This window comes from Oncorhynchus gorbuscha, linkage group LG19 (genome assembly GCF_021184085.1).
Source record: "Oncorhynchus gorbuscha isolate QuinsamMale2020 ecotype Even-year linkage group LG19, OgorEven_v1.0, whole genome shotgun sequence".
Taxonomy (NCBI): Eukaryota; Metazoa; Chordata; class Actinopteri; order Salmoniformes; family Salmonidae; genus Oncorhynchus; species Oncorhynchus gorbuscha.
Window position 1 is genome coordinate 50,564,514 of NC_060191.1, and position 13,644 is coordinate 50,578,157.

The window sequence follows — 13,644 nt, forward strand, 5'->3', positions numbered from 1 at the left end:
CAGTTTGCTGAGTAGAGTGTTGGAAGCAATTTTGTAGATGACGTCGCCGAAGTCGAGGATCGGTAGGATAGTCAGTTTTACTAGGGTAAGCTTGGCAGCGTGAGTGAAGGAGGCTTTGTTGCGGAATAGAAAGCCGATTCTTGATTTGATTTTCGATTGGAGATGTTTGATATGGGTCTGGAAGGAGAGTTTACAGTCTAGCCAGACACCTAGGTACTTATAGATGTCCACATATTCAAGGTCGGAGCCATCCAGTGTGGTGATGCTAGTCGGGCATGCGGGTGCAGGCAGCGATCGGTTGAATAGCATGCATTTGGTTTTACTAACGTTTAAGAGCAGTTGGAGGCCACGGAAGGAGTGTTGTATGGCATTGAAGCTCGATTGGAGGTTAGATAGCACAGTGTCCAATGACGGGCCGAAAGTGTATACTGTACGGCACCACCACCGAGCCAGGGGTAGGTCACACCTACAGGCCTCGGTCGGTAGGTCGGTCTGTGTGCGCGCATATAATGTAGTAATCCTTGCAATACCATGCTTTGCATTCAGGATACAGGACTTGAAATATTCAGAACAATAACCTTGACTAGCACCCCATTTCTTCAAACCAATAAAAACATTGTGGATGTACTACGCTATTATTCAGAAGTACAGTGCCTTGCGAAAGTATTCGGCCCCCTTGGACTTTGCGACCTTTTGCCACATTTCAGGCTTCAAAACATAAAGATATTTGTGAAGAAGTGGGATACAATCATGAAGTGGAATGACATTTTTTGGATATTTCAAACTTTTTTAACAAATCAAAAACTGAAAAATTGGGCGTGCAAAATTATTCAGCCCCCTTAAGTTAATACTTTGTAGCGCCACCTTTTGCTGCGATTACAGCTATAAGTCGCTTGGGGTATGTCTCTATCAGTTTTGCACATCGAGAGACTGACATTTTTTCCCATTCCTCCTTGCAAAACAGCTCGAGTGAGGTTGGTTGGAGAGCATTTGTGAACAGCAGTTTTCAGTTCTTTCCACAGATTCTCGATTGGATTCAGGTCTGGACTTTGACTTGGCCATTCTAACACCTGGATATGTTTATTTTTGAACCATTACATTGTAGATTTTGCTTTATGTTTTGGATCATTGTCTTGTTGGAAGACATCTCCGTCCCAGTCTCAGGTCTTTTGCAGACTCCATCAGGTTTTCATCCAGAATGGTCCTGTATTTGGCTCCATCCATCTTCCCATCAATTTTAACCATCTTCCCTGTCCCTGCTGAAGAAAAATCAGGCCCAAACCATGATGCTGCCACTACGATGTTTGACAGTGGGGATGGTGTGTTCAGGGTGATGAGCTGTGTTGCTTTTACACCAAACATAACGTTTTGCATTGTTGCCAAAAAGTTCAATTTTGGTTTCATCTGACCAGAGCACCTTCTTCCACATGTTTGGTGTGTCTCCCAGGTGGCTTGTGGCAAACTTTAAACAACACTTTTTATGTATATCTTTAAGAAATGGCTTTCTTGCCACTCTTCCATAAAGGCCAGATTTGTGCAATATACGACTGATTGTTGTCCTATGGATAGAGTCTCCCACCTCAGCTGTAGATCTCTGCAGTTCATCCATAGTGATCATGGGCCTCTTGGCTGCATCTCTGATCAGTCTTCTCCTTGTATGAGCTGAAAGTTTAGAGGGACGGCCAGGTCTTGGTAGATTTGCAGTGGTCTGATACTCCTTCCATTTCAATATTATCTCTTGCACAATGCTCCTTGGGATGTTTAAAGCTTGGGAAATCTTTTTGTATCCAAATCCGGCTTTAAACTTCTTCACAACAGTATCTCGGACCTGCCTGGTGTGTTCCTTGTTCTTCATGATGCTCTCTGCGCTTTTAACGGACCTCTGAGACTATCACAGTGCAGGTGCATTTATACGGAGACTTGATTACACACAGGTGGATTGTATTTATCATTAGTCATTTAGGTCAACATTGGATCATTCAGAGATCCTCACTGAACTTCTGGAGAGAGTTTGCTGCACTGAAAGTAAATGGGCTGAATAATTTTGCACGCCCAATTTTTCAGTTTTTGATTTGTTTAAAAAGTTTGAAATATCCAATAAATGTCGTTCCACTTCATGATTGTGTCCCACTTGTTGATTCTTCACAAAAAAATACAGTTTTATATCTATGTTTGAAGCCTGAAATGTGGCAAAAGGTCGCAAAGTTCAAGGGGGCCGAATACTTTCGCAAGGCACTGTACCAGTGCTTGGGAGAGTTGCCTTATAAGACACCCCCCCCCCCCAACAGCTCAGAATACACCCCCCCCTCATAACTGGCAACTAACTGGCAACTAACTGGCCACAAAAGACATGTGATCTGTTATCTCTGTCCCTGAACTTACATAAACCGCTTTGCTTTCCTCTGAAATATTCTTAGCTTTGAGGCCAGATATTTAGTTTGGCTGGGCTTTCAGCTGTGAAATAAAAAAAAGTTCTGGCAGAATAGGCCTGGGGAGGCAAGTAAGCCACAAGAATAGAGCTATTTTGCTTCGTTTCCCCCCAACAGAGTCTCACCCAGAAACCCTCTAAAAACACTTGCATAGTCAGCATGAAACATGCAAGCATTAAAATAGACACTTAATCACCATTTCAGCTTTACCTAGCCGGTATTACATTAGCCTGTCATTCTTAACCATGGAATTGGCTGAATTATGTTGGTTCAAACACCAATATAAAACGTGGATTGATGGTGTTAATAACAGTTGCATCTCCAGAGACAGTAGGGCAGGATGGCAGGAACACCACTAGTCTTTTAGAGACAGTGTAATGGGACATGCTGCTATGATATGTTGTAGATATAGATATGTTGTAGAACTAGAGAGGTATACATTATGAACATCTCTTCTCCAACTTACTGGCAAATCCCAACCCAGCGCCGCAGCACTAAAAGTTCTGTCACCATAACAAAGAGACTGGAGAATTCCCTCTCGCAGACACTCCTTCAGACTCACACTGGGAGGGTCAACTGGGGTGAAGATATGGAGACAAGGCATTAAAGACAGTTATTTCTTACTGTATGTGTTTAGATGGATTCTATACCTCTTTAGAACATGTTAGCTGTAGAGGGAGTGAACACCTGCCAATAGCAGAGCTGGGAGGCGATATATGCTGTATGGTGGGAAATGTCTCTGACCTTGGAGGCTTCTTTCAGGGGCCAGGGTGGTTGAGGAGGGGGTGAATCTACAGGTGGGGTATAATCTCACAGACCATGGACGAGTTATAGAGTACAGCAGTTCTGTTCAAATGTTTATAAATCAATGTCATGAGATGAACCTCTTTGGCAGTTTGTCTATAGATGTTTTCTACTTTGCACATTCTTCTACTGCAAAACTACCATTCCAGTGTTTTACCTGCTATATTCTATTTACTTTGCCACCATGGCCTTTTTTTGCCTTTACCTCCCTTCTCACCTCATTTGCTCACATCGTATATAGACTTGTTTATACTGTATTATTGACTGTATGCTTGTTTTACTCCATGTGTAACTGTGTCATTGTTTGTGTCGAACTGCTTTGCTTTATCTTGGCCAGGTTGCAATTGTAAATGAGAATTTGTTCTCAACTTGCCTACCTGGTTAAATAAAGGTGAAATAAAAAATATAAAAAAATTGACAGTTTCTCAGCTTGAACTGGGCTTTACTCGGTTAACATTTAGTTTCATTCCCATGAACCTTTGGTAACCACCCCCCCCCCTGCTCCATTTCAACCATCCCTCTTAGTACATCTCCGCTACTCCTCTTACTTTCTGCTTCACTTTCATTGCTTACACTTGACCTCAGTGCATATAGTACCTCCGCCGCTCACGGTGCTCAGTAATTACATGATATGAGGGAACGAAAAGATGGTGCTTGGCAGAAACACTGACATTCCAAACGTGAAAACTTCTCCTTAACAGGCCTTGAGCCTTTATTCTGCTCCAACACAACAGCTTTGCCAGTCTGTTGGGAATCACATGAAGAAACAGGAAGACCTTATCAAGGCTATATGAATTAAATCAAATCAAATGTATTTGTCACATACACATGGTTAGCAGATGTTAATGCGAGTGTAGCGAAATGCTTGTGCTTCTAGTTCCGACAATGCAGTAATAACCAACAAGTAATCTAACTAACAATTCCTAAACTACTGTCTTATACACAGTGTAAGGGGGATAAATAATATGTACATAAGGATATATGAATGAGTGATGGTACAGAGCAGCATAGGCAAGATACAGTAGATGGTACCGAGTACAGTATATACATATAAGATGAGTATGTAAACAAAGTGGCATAGTTAAAGTGGCTAGTGATACATGTATTACATAAGGATGCAGTCGATGATATAGAGTACAGTATATACGTATGCATATGAGATGAATAATGTAGGGTAAGTAACATTATATAAGGTAGCATTGTTTAAAGTGGCTAGTGATATATTTACATCATTCCCATCAATTCCCATTATTAAAGTGGCTGGAGTTGAGTCAGTGTCAGTGTGTTGGCAGCGGCCACTCAATGTTAGTGGTGGCTGTTTAACAGTCTGATGGCCTTGAGATAGAAGCTGTTTTTCAGTCTCTCGGTCCCAGCTTTGATGCACCTGTACTACATTACTACTAAATAACATGACTCTGGACAACCATTACATTCTACAGTAAATATGCTTTCTGCATGCGGCAGAGCAAAGGATGGGTTGTACGAAATGCACCGACTACCCGTTAAATACTTTAAACTCACCTGCTGGTTCTGAAAGCACAAAGGCAGTCAAATGAGCAGGTGGTGAGTAACATGCTGCTGCGCCATGGAAACCAGGAGGGGTTAATATGCACTCCGTCTATGGCGGTGTCCAAAATGGCACCCTATTCCCTATCTAGTGCACTACTTATCACCAGGGCACATAGGGATCACTATAAAGGGAAGAGGGTGCCATTTGGGACACATTCTGTCTCTGTACGCTCCATCTGTCCTCCTCCCAGACTCTCCAGACTGGACTTAACACCTCACCAGGCTGGGAATCCCATTACACTAATGACTCTGAATGTACACACTAAGTTTTCATTTCCTAAAGCATGTTTCAAATAAAACATGGAGGGAAGTGGGATAACCTTTCTATTGGACAGGGATCAACTTCGGTCTTAAAAAAATGTCCCCTTATACCAATGACAGGTTCCATCCGGTCTGACATGGGTACGTTTCTGAGTTGCATAGACTCATCTCAACTCATCGATCTGAAGTAACTGGATAGCAAGGACCATTCATATAACGAGTCTGAAGAGGGCCATCCATCAGTTCATTCTGCATCCAGTAAACCTGATTGAGGCTGAGGGTATCTGCTAGCTTCTACACCGCATGCTGAGAAGAGCCGAGCTTAACATGTGGCTTTCATTTGGAGCCTGTGTTAACAATGTAGTGCAGGAGAATAGTCTCTCTCTCTAAAAAGCTTAAGCTGATAAAGGCTTTGATGCTACATGGCCGTGGGATCGGTTCCCCCCAGCCCAAACAGATGCACAGCAAAAGAATCATCAAAACAACAATTAGCCCCCATCACAGAGGCACAGGGTAACCCACAGCATGGGCTCAGCCCAGCAGGGGGTCAACTCCAAACCCATCACCAGCCACCGCCACCAGGCGTTCCCTTTCATGATTTCCCTGTGCTTATTCTAGACTTATATTTGGGAACTTGAATGTATGCCTTTAAAAATAACTATTACCTTCAATATGTTTGGAATGTGTGTAGTGGGAGTTTTATTGAGTAACCAAGATTCCAATAATAGATTTTACAACAGGATGTGACAGCAGTGGAAATGTACACTGCTATAATTACTAGGTTAACTTGACTGGCTACAGTATGAGGCTCTAGTCAGACTCATGCCAGTGCTGCAGCTCCACGGACCTTAGTGATCTCAGGCTGCGTACTTGTGATACTCGTCAGTATCGTGGCATGGAAACAAAACACAAACTGGATTTACTTTAGGAAATTTGCCCTGATGTTAGAAACAAACTTCATTTTGTTGTCATCCAGAGTCACATTTATTTACCAAGCTATATCACACAGTATTTTACATTCAGCTGGTTTTTAAAAGGACCAAAGAGTTGTCTGCTTCGTGTTTTCATTTTTGCCATGGAAAGAATATCGTATCGTCACAGCCCTAGTACCAAATAGCACCTTATTCCATATGTAGTGCACTTCTTGTGGTGGTAGGTAGCCTAGTGGTTAGAGCGTTGGGCCAGTAACCGAAAGGTTGCTGGATCGAATACCCGAGCTGTCAAGGTAAAAATCTGCTATTCTGCCCCTGAACAAAGCAGCCTGTTCCTAGGCCGTCATTGTAAATAAAAAGTTCTTAAACAGACTTGCCTAGTTAAATAAAGGTTCAAATAAAATAAATACATTTTGACCAGAACCCATAAGGTGCACTATATAGGGAATAGGGTGCTGTTTGGGATGGAGACTCAGTCTACATACCCTTCAGGCAGTCTGTCTCCTCTCACAACAGATAATGAGCACCTCCCACATCATCCTCTCTCTTGCTAGGCCATCTCTGGATGTTTCTTTTAAGCCTCTTTTCTCCTCTCGCTTTACCGTGTGAGATTGGATAGATTTTAAAAGTCAATGTAAAATCTATTTAATTTAGCTCTGGGAATCACTTTCATAATTCTAGACTATTGAAAGCAGAAGAGAAGAGACCATAATAGCTTGCTAATGTGATACATTATTTGAACCTATAATGATATGAATCAGTATGCGGTGCATTACTATTCATAATTAATTTGTTTTCAGGACCAGCTTGCCAAGCAGTACCCTTGAATAATGGTTAGTGAGTGCTAATGTGTCCACGTGCTCATACGACATACTAATAGAACTGCTGAATCTGTAATGAGGTCAATAAAAAGCAGATGGAATATTGTGAATGTCCTGCCAGGCAGAAGGTATCCGCATATTGCATGGGGGGCATATTGCTGTAGTAATGTGTAGGAATAAACAGACCGACACAGACTGACTGATTAACCTGGCAGCATAATAGACTCGATATTTGGATTACTAATCAAGAAATGGTTGGAAGAGCATTATGTAAAATCCAAAAGGAAACATTAGATTTTGCCAGCTATCTCCAGAGACAGCAGGGAGGGGATGAAAACCAGGGTTGAATCTGATTGGATTCTGACTTCCCCCTGGCTGCTTTGACGACTGACATTGTGCAAAACTGCCTTGGGCAGTGCTCTGCCAAAGTTCTGATCTCAGTCACCACCGCCACTCAATTCACCGGCTCGACACCAAAACAGTGCATGAACTACCCACAACATTATTGAGATTCACTGTGGGTTGTACAGAACAAGCACAAAGTCCCACAGAGATGCACTACATATACACAAAAGTATGTGGACACCCCTTCAAATGAGTGGATTCAGCTATTTCAGCCACACCCATTGCTGGCAGGTGTATAAAATCAAAACACACAGCCATTCAATTTCCATTGGCAGTAGAATGGCCTTACTAAATAGCTCAGTGATCATTGTGTCACTGTCATAGGATGCCACCTTTCCAACAAGTCAGTTTGTCAAATTTCTGTCCTGCAAGAGCTGCCCCAGTTAACTCGAAGTGCTGTTATTGTGAATTGGAAACATCTAGGAGCACAGCTCAGCCGTGAAGTGGTAGGTCAAACAAGCGCACCGAACGGGTCCGCCACGTGCTGAAGTGCGTCAACTGTCCTCGGTTGCAACACTCACTACAGAGTTCCTAACTGCCTCTGGAAGTAACGTCAGCACAATAGCTGTTCGTCGGAAGCTTCATGAAATTGGTTTCCATGGCCGAACAGAAGTACAAGCCTAGAATCACCATGTGCAATGCCAAGCATTGGCTGGAGTGGTGTATAGCTCGCAGCTATTGGACTCTGGAGCTGTGGAAACACATTCTCTGCAGTGATGAATCACACGGAACCATCTGGCAGTCCGACGGACTAATCTGAGTTTGGCGGATGCCAGGAGAACGCTACCTGCACCAATACATAGTGCCAATTGTAAAGTTTGGTGGTGGAAGGAATAATGGTCTGTGTCTGTTTTTCATGGTTCGGGCTAGGCCCCTTAGTTCCATTGAAGGGAAATCTTAACGCTACTGCATACAATGACATCCTACACGATTCTGTGCTTCCAACTTTGTGGCAACAGTTTGGGGAAGGCCCTTTCCTGTTTCAGCATGAAATGCCAAAAGCGAGGTCCATGCAGAAATGGTTTGTTGAGATCAGTGTGGATGAACTTGACTGGCCTGCACAGAGCCCTGACCTCAACCCTTTGGGATGAATTGGAACGCCGACTGCGAGCCAGGCCTAATCGCCCAACATCAGTGCCCGACCTCACTAATGCTCTTGTGGCTGAATGGAAGCATGTCTCCGCAGCAATGTTCCAACATCAAGTGAAAGCCCCTTCCCAGAAGACTGGAGGCTGTTATAGCAGCAAAGGGGGGGACCAACTCAATATTAATGGCCATAATTGTGGAATGAGATGTCCACATACTTTTGCTGTAGCTACATTTGGTTCCTTCTGCCATAACCATTCTGACAGTTAGGGGAAACTTGACAATTTCATATTACCCCAATCAGCTCAAATTGAAAGCTCTTTAGAGAAGTGTTGACGTTCTGCCATAGAGATTGGCTGGAAAATGGCTGATTCAATATTATGGAAAGGAATCTTTCAGAAAACAATGCGTTGCCATCCAACCTCATTAGACAAACACCAGCTCCTGCCCTCTAACACCTCATTATCTAGTAGCTGGAGATAAGCGGCTTTCCAACAATCAAATCTGTCTTTAGAGGGGACTAGGATCAGAATACAGCACCACAATGTAGAGAAACTCATCGAACCAAGTCGTCAGAGTAAAAAACACTTGTAGGGTGAACTCTGTCCAAACAGCAGGACAGGAGCATGGGGAACCTTTTTTTAAAGTGACTTTTGAGGAGATGCTAATTGGCTGTAAGATACCTGACACGGAGATTAAATGGCTTGGCCTGAAACCAAGCCTTGCTCTCCTCCCAGGAGAGATGACTGTTGGAGCCAAATTCTTTGAACTGTCGCAAGGGATGTGACAGAACATTACTTCAGAGTTGTGACTGTTCCCCTTTCACTGGGGCTTACTGAGACCTCAAATGGAACCTTACCCACATCAGTCCCCCTTTTAGGTAACAGAGAATTGCAGTACAGTAGGGTAAAGAAAAACATCTGTTTGGAAAGTCAATGGTTATTTGAAAATCTGGACCAAAAGAAATTCAAATCTATAATTCAAGATCGGATTTAATGAAAACGTTGTACGTTTCCAGCCACAATAAGGATCATCTCCTTGAGATTCCTGCTCTTTCTCAACTCTTAACCTCACCCTCCTCACCACATATTCTCTCCCTCAGCACCACCCTCTCTGCACTCTTACAGAGATGTGGATTGGATACAGCTCCGTCCTCTTTGTCACAAAGCTTTTTAAGATTACAGCAGTGCAGAGCAGTCAGTCTCTTAGGCTCCCACAGTCACACTACCAGTCCAGTCCTCATATTATTCCTCTCCTGCTCAGTGCCTTCCGACAGTATCTGCACTGTAGTTATACATAGATTACAGATTGATTATACTGGAAATGTAATATTATAATGTACCCTGTAATGGTATTTGGGTTCTCACAGCAGAATAATAAAAAAATAAAAAAATAAATACTCCCACCACTTGCTCCCAACAACTCAATAGTAGACAAGACAGCAGGGCTAGAGCCAATGTGTCAGTCTGCCAGGCTACAAGCTGGGACAGTGGGCCTGTTTGCATAGTAAGCCTCTTTCAGACAGGAGCTAGAGCTGCAGAATAGTCACATGACCAGGATTCACACCCTTCTCATTCAACGGTCTGCCATCCATCTCCTATTAGGCTGGTGAGACAATAGCACAGGGAGAGAGGATATTTGAGGGGAATGTTTCAGTGTAGAGACTAAGGACTTCTTGCATTGTATACAAAACAGTCATTGAAAATCAACTGTTATTACGCGGAAAATGTAAACAACAACTGTGAGAGCTGTGCATGTGTAATAAAATGTGGAGGCTTGGCTCAATTTACCTTCCTTCCAGATAAACATTCCTCCGTACATCAGTCCACTTCTCTGACCACTACACCATGTATTCACTGATCACCATGGTTTCCTATGCCTCCTCTGGAGAAATATGATCAGAAGGTATGATGAGAGGGAAACTGTAACTGGTGAAAGAAACAAAAGCCTTGCAATCTAGGAGAGAAAACAAAAGGAAACCGAAAGACATGAGCTCTGTTCCGGATGGCAGACTGCCTCTGGGGGGGGCGGGGGTTGCTACAGAGTTATTATGCTGGAAATGAATGCAGAACTGGGGTGTGGGAGGAAATGACAGACGAGAAGACTGTTTTCACTGGAGAGGGGGGGGGTCCTAAAGACCTGGTGAAATCTCACACCACGTTCGCTAAGCAAATATGGACATGGCAGCATCGCAAGGAAAACAGCAGATGAGGGTAGGATCATCAAGACAGAACAACAACGTTTATTTCCATGGAAAATAAACAAAGTCATTCTTAATTAATATCTAGTCAGTGTCTCTGGTATTCCATTTCCTGTATTTAGCGCATTTGAAGAAACTAAATGAGGAAAGTGGGCATTCTTGGAGAGGCTAGTATGTGCTAATTGAGGTTGGTTTGGAATAATGTACATAAGCTGGAGAATCATCAGTTGTTCTCATTGCAGTGTTACTGTAGACAATGTGGTGAAGACATGGCCATGCTAGTACTCTACTGTGGAAACTTCTGGTCGAAAACCACAAACAGAGAGCCTGTATCAATGTGTCAGCTGCAGAATAGTGGGGAAAAAGCCATAGGCTCAATCCCAGTGTATCTTTTCAGTAGTTCACAGACCAAGGTCACAGCCTCAGCGTCTTTGTGTGTTTACATTTACAGGCAGATAACGGATGTAGAAACAGATCAGGTTGCTTAGAGGACAGTCAGCCACACTGTTTTCACCAGTTTTCAGAGGGTAACTTAAACTCCCCTTTAACATCAACCTATTGTCACCTCTCACAAACACCAGTCTCAACGTCAACAGTGAAGAGGAGACTCCGGGATGCTGGCCTTCTAGGCAGAGTTCCTCTGTCCAGTGCCTGTGTTCTTTTGCCCATCTTAATCCTTTCTTTTTATTGGCCAGTCTGAGATATGGCTTTTTCTTCACAACTCTGCCTAGAAGGTCAGCATCCCGGAGTCGCCTCTTCACTGTTGACGTTGAGACTGGTGTTTTGCGGGTACTATTTATTGAAGCTGCCAGTTGAGGACTTGTGAGGCGCCTGTTTTTCAAACTAGACACTAATGTCTTCTTGCTCAATTGTGCACCGGGGCCTCCAACGCTTTCTATTCTGGTCTGAGCTAGTTTGCACTGTTCTGTGAAGGGAGTAGTACACAGTGTTGTACGAGATCTTCAGTTTCTTGGCAATTTCTTGCTTTAAATAGCCTTAATTTCTCAGAATAAGAATAGACTGACAAGTTTCAGAAGAAAGTTTTGTTTCTGGCCATTTTGAGCCTGTAATCAAACCCACAAATGCTGATGCTCCAGATACTCAACTAGTCTAAAGATGGCCAGTTTTATTGCTTCTTCAATCAGAACAACAGTTTCCAGCTGTGCTAACAATTGCAAAAGGGTATTCTAATGATCAATTAGCCCTTTAAAATGATAAACTTGGATTAGCTAACACAATGTGTCATTGGAACACAGGAGTGATGGTTGCTGATAATGGGCCTCTGTACGCCTATGTAGATATTCCACATATATATATATTTTTTAATAATAAAATAAAATGTTTTTTCTTTTTTTATCTGCCATTTTCCATCTACAACAGTCATTTACAACATTAACAATGTCTACACTGTATTTCTGATCAATTTGATGTTCTTTTAATGGACAAGAAAAATGTGCTTTTCTTTAAAAAACAAGGACATTTCTAAGTGATCCCAAACTTTTGAGCGGTAGTGTAGATTATTTACATTACATTACTTTGTGGGATATTTATTTTTATTTTACCTTTATTTAACTAGGCAAGTCAGTTAAAAACAAATTATTTTTTTCAATGACGGCCTAGGAACAATGGGTAGAACGACAAATTTGTACCCTGTCAGCTCAGGGATTTGAACTTGCAACCTTCCGGTTACTAGCCCAACACTCTAACCACTAGGCTACCCTGCCACCCCTCAGGGTAGTAAGTTGGTGGTCTGTTGACATCCCTCTAGTGGCATGGGGGCTTTGTTTTGGAAAAGTGGGTAGGGTTATATCCTGCCTGGTTGGCCCTGTCCGGGGGGTATCGTTGGACAGGGCCACAGTGTCCCCCAACCCACCCCACCTTGTCTCAGCCTCCAGTATCTATGCTGCAATAGTCTATTATGTGCTGGGGGGCTAGGATCAGCCTGTTATATCTGGTGTAATTCTCTGAGGTCTTGTGTGAATTTAAGTATGGTCCCTCTCTCTCCCTTCCCTCCTGGAGGACAGGAGCCCCATGACCATGCCTCAGGACAACCTGGCCTGATGACTCCTGGCTGTCCCCAGTCCACCTGGTCGTGGTGCTGCACCAGTTTCAACTGTTCTGCCTGTGGCTAAGGAACCCTGACCTGTTCACCAGATGAGCTACCTTGTCCCGGAACTGCTGTTTTTGACTCTCTCGCTCCCACACTTGCGGTCTCAACGTCAATGCTTGGCTATGAAAAGCCAACTGACATTTACACCTGAGGTACTGACCTGTTGCACCCTACTACAACCACTGGGATTATTATTTGACCCTGTGGGTCATCTATGAATGTTTGAACATCTTGAAGAACAATCTAGCCGTCATGGCCATGCACTCTTAAAATCTTCACCCGGCACAGCCCGAAAAGGACTGGCCATCCCTTAGAGCCTGGTTCCTCTCTAGGTTCTTGCCTTTCTAGGGAGTTTTTCCTAGCCACCATACTTCTACATCTGCATTGCTTGCCGTTTGGCATTTCAGGTTGGGTTTCTGTACAGCACTTTGTGACATCTGCTGATGTAAAATGGGCTTTATAAATACATTTGATTGGCTGGTGCTGTGGTGAGAGAGAAGCGTGCCTGCATCTCTCACAGAACTAGAATGAGATTCACTTTCTATCATCTCTGATAGCCATGAGGCTGCAACCATCTCACCAGCATTGTAATTCATCATTTATTTCCTGATAGAATCATAGCTGCGGGAAGGACGCTGCAGCACCCCTGATAAATGTAAATACATTTTCCAAAGTTAAAGAATTACTGCTATCTGTTCAGAAAGAAATGTAATGAATTCAGAATACTACACCAGGAATATAAGCCTATCATTTACCCAAAGAGGATCAATAGTTTCTTTTTTTATTGCCTAGATGTGGATTGTGTGTAACAGTCCTGAATGTGCGGCAAATCTGTCAGTGAACAGCATGCAGCCAAAACAGGTCTTTCGCAATATCTCAAATACAATCAGGGGAAAACACAGGTTGGAAAGCAAATGGCTCCTGCTGAACAGAGAAGTCTATCTGTCTGTAGAGGCTTCCAAAATATTCTATCAACTTCCAAATAGGCCTATTGAGTGAACAGCATTGTTTGACAAAGTAAAATGAG

At 43.1% G+C, this 13,644-nt stretch overlaps 1 protein-coding gene across 2 annotated transcripts in view; it reads right to left on the reverse strand.

Annotated features, from left to right (window-relative positions):
• Window positions 1–13,644, reverse strand: part of LOC124005103 (nucleoredoxin-like) — a 61,903-nt gene that overhangs the window by 42,112 nt on the left and 6,147 nt on the right. The window contains exon 1 of one of the 2 annotated variants that reach the window (XM_046314040.1): window positions 10,098–10,274. The exons of the other annotated variant lie outside the window; for it this stretch is intronic. The gene's annotated coding sequence lies outside the window, so the exon portion shown is untranslated. Of the gene's footprint in view, window positions 1–10,097; window positions 10,275–13,644 lie in introns of those variants that run through there. 2 annotated transcript variants of the gene reach the window in all.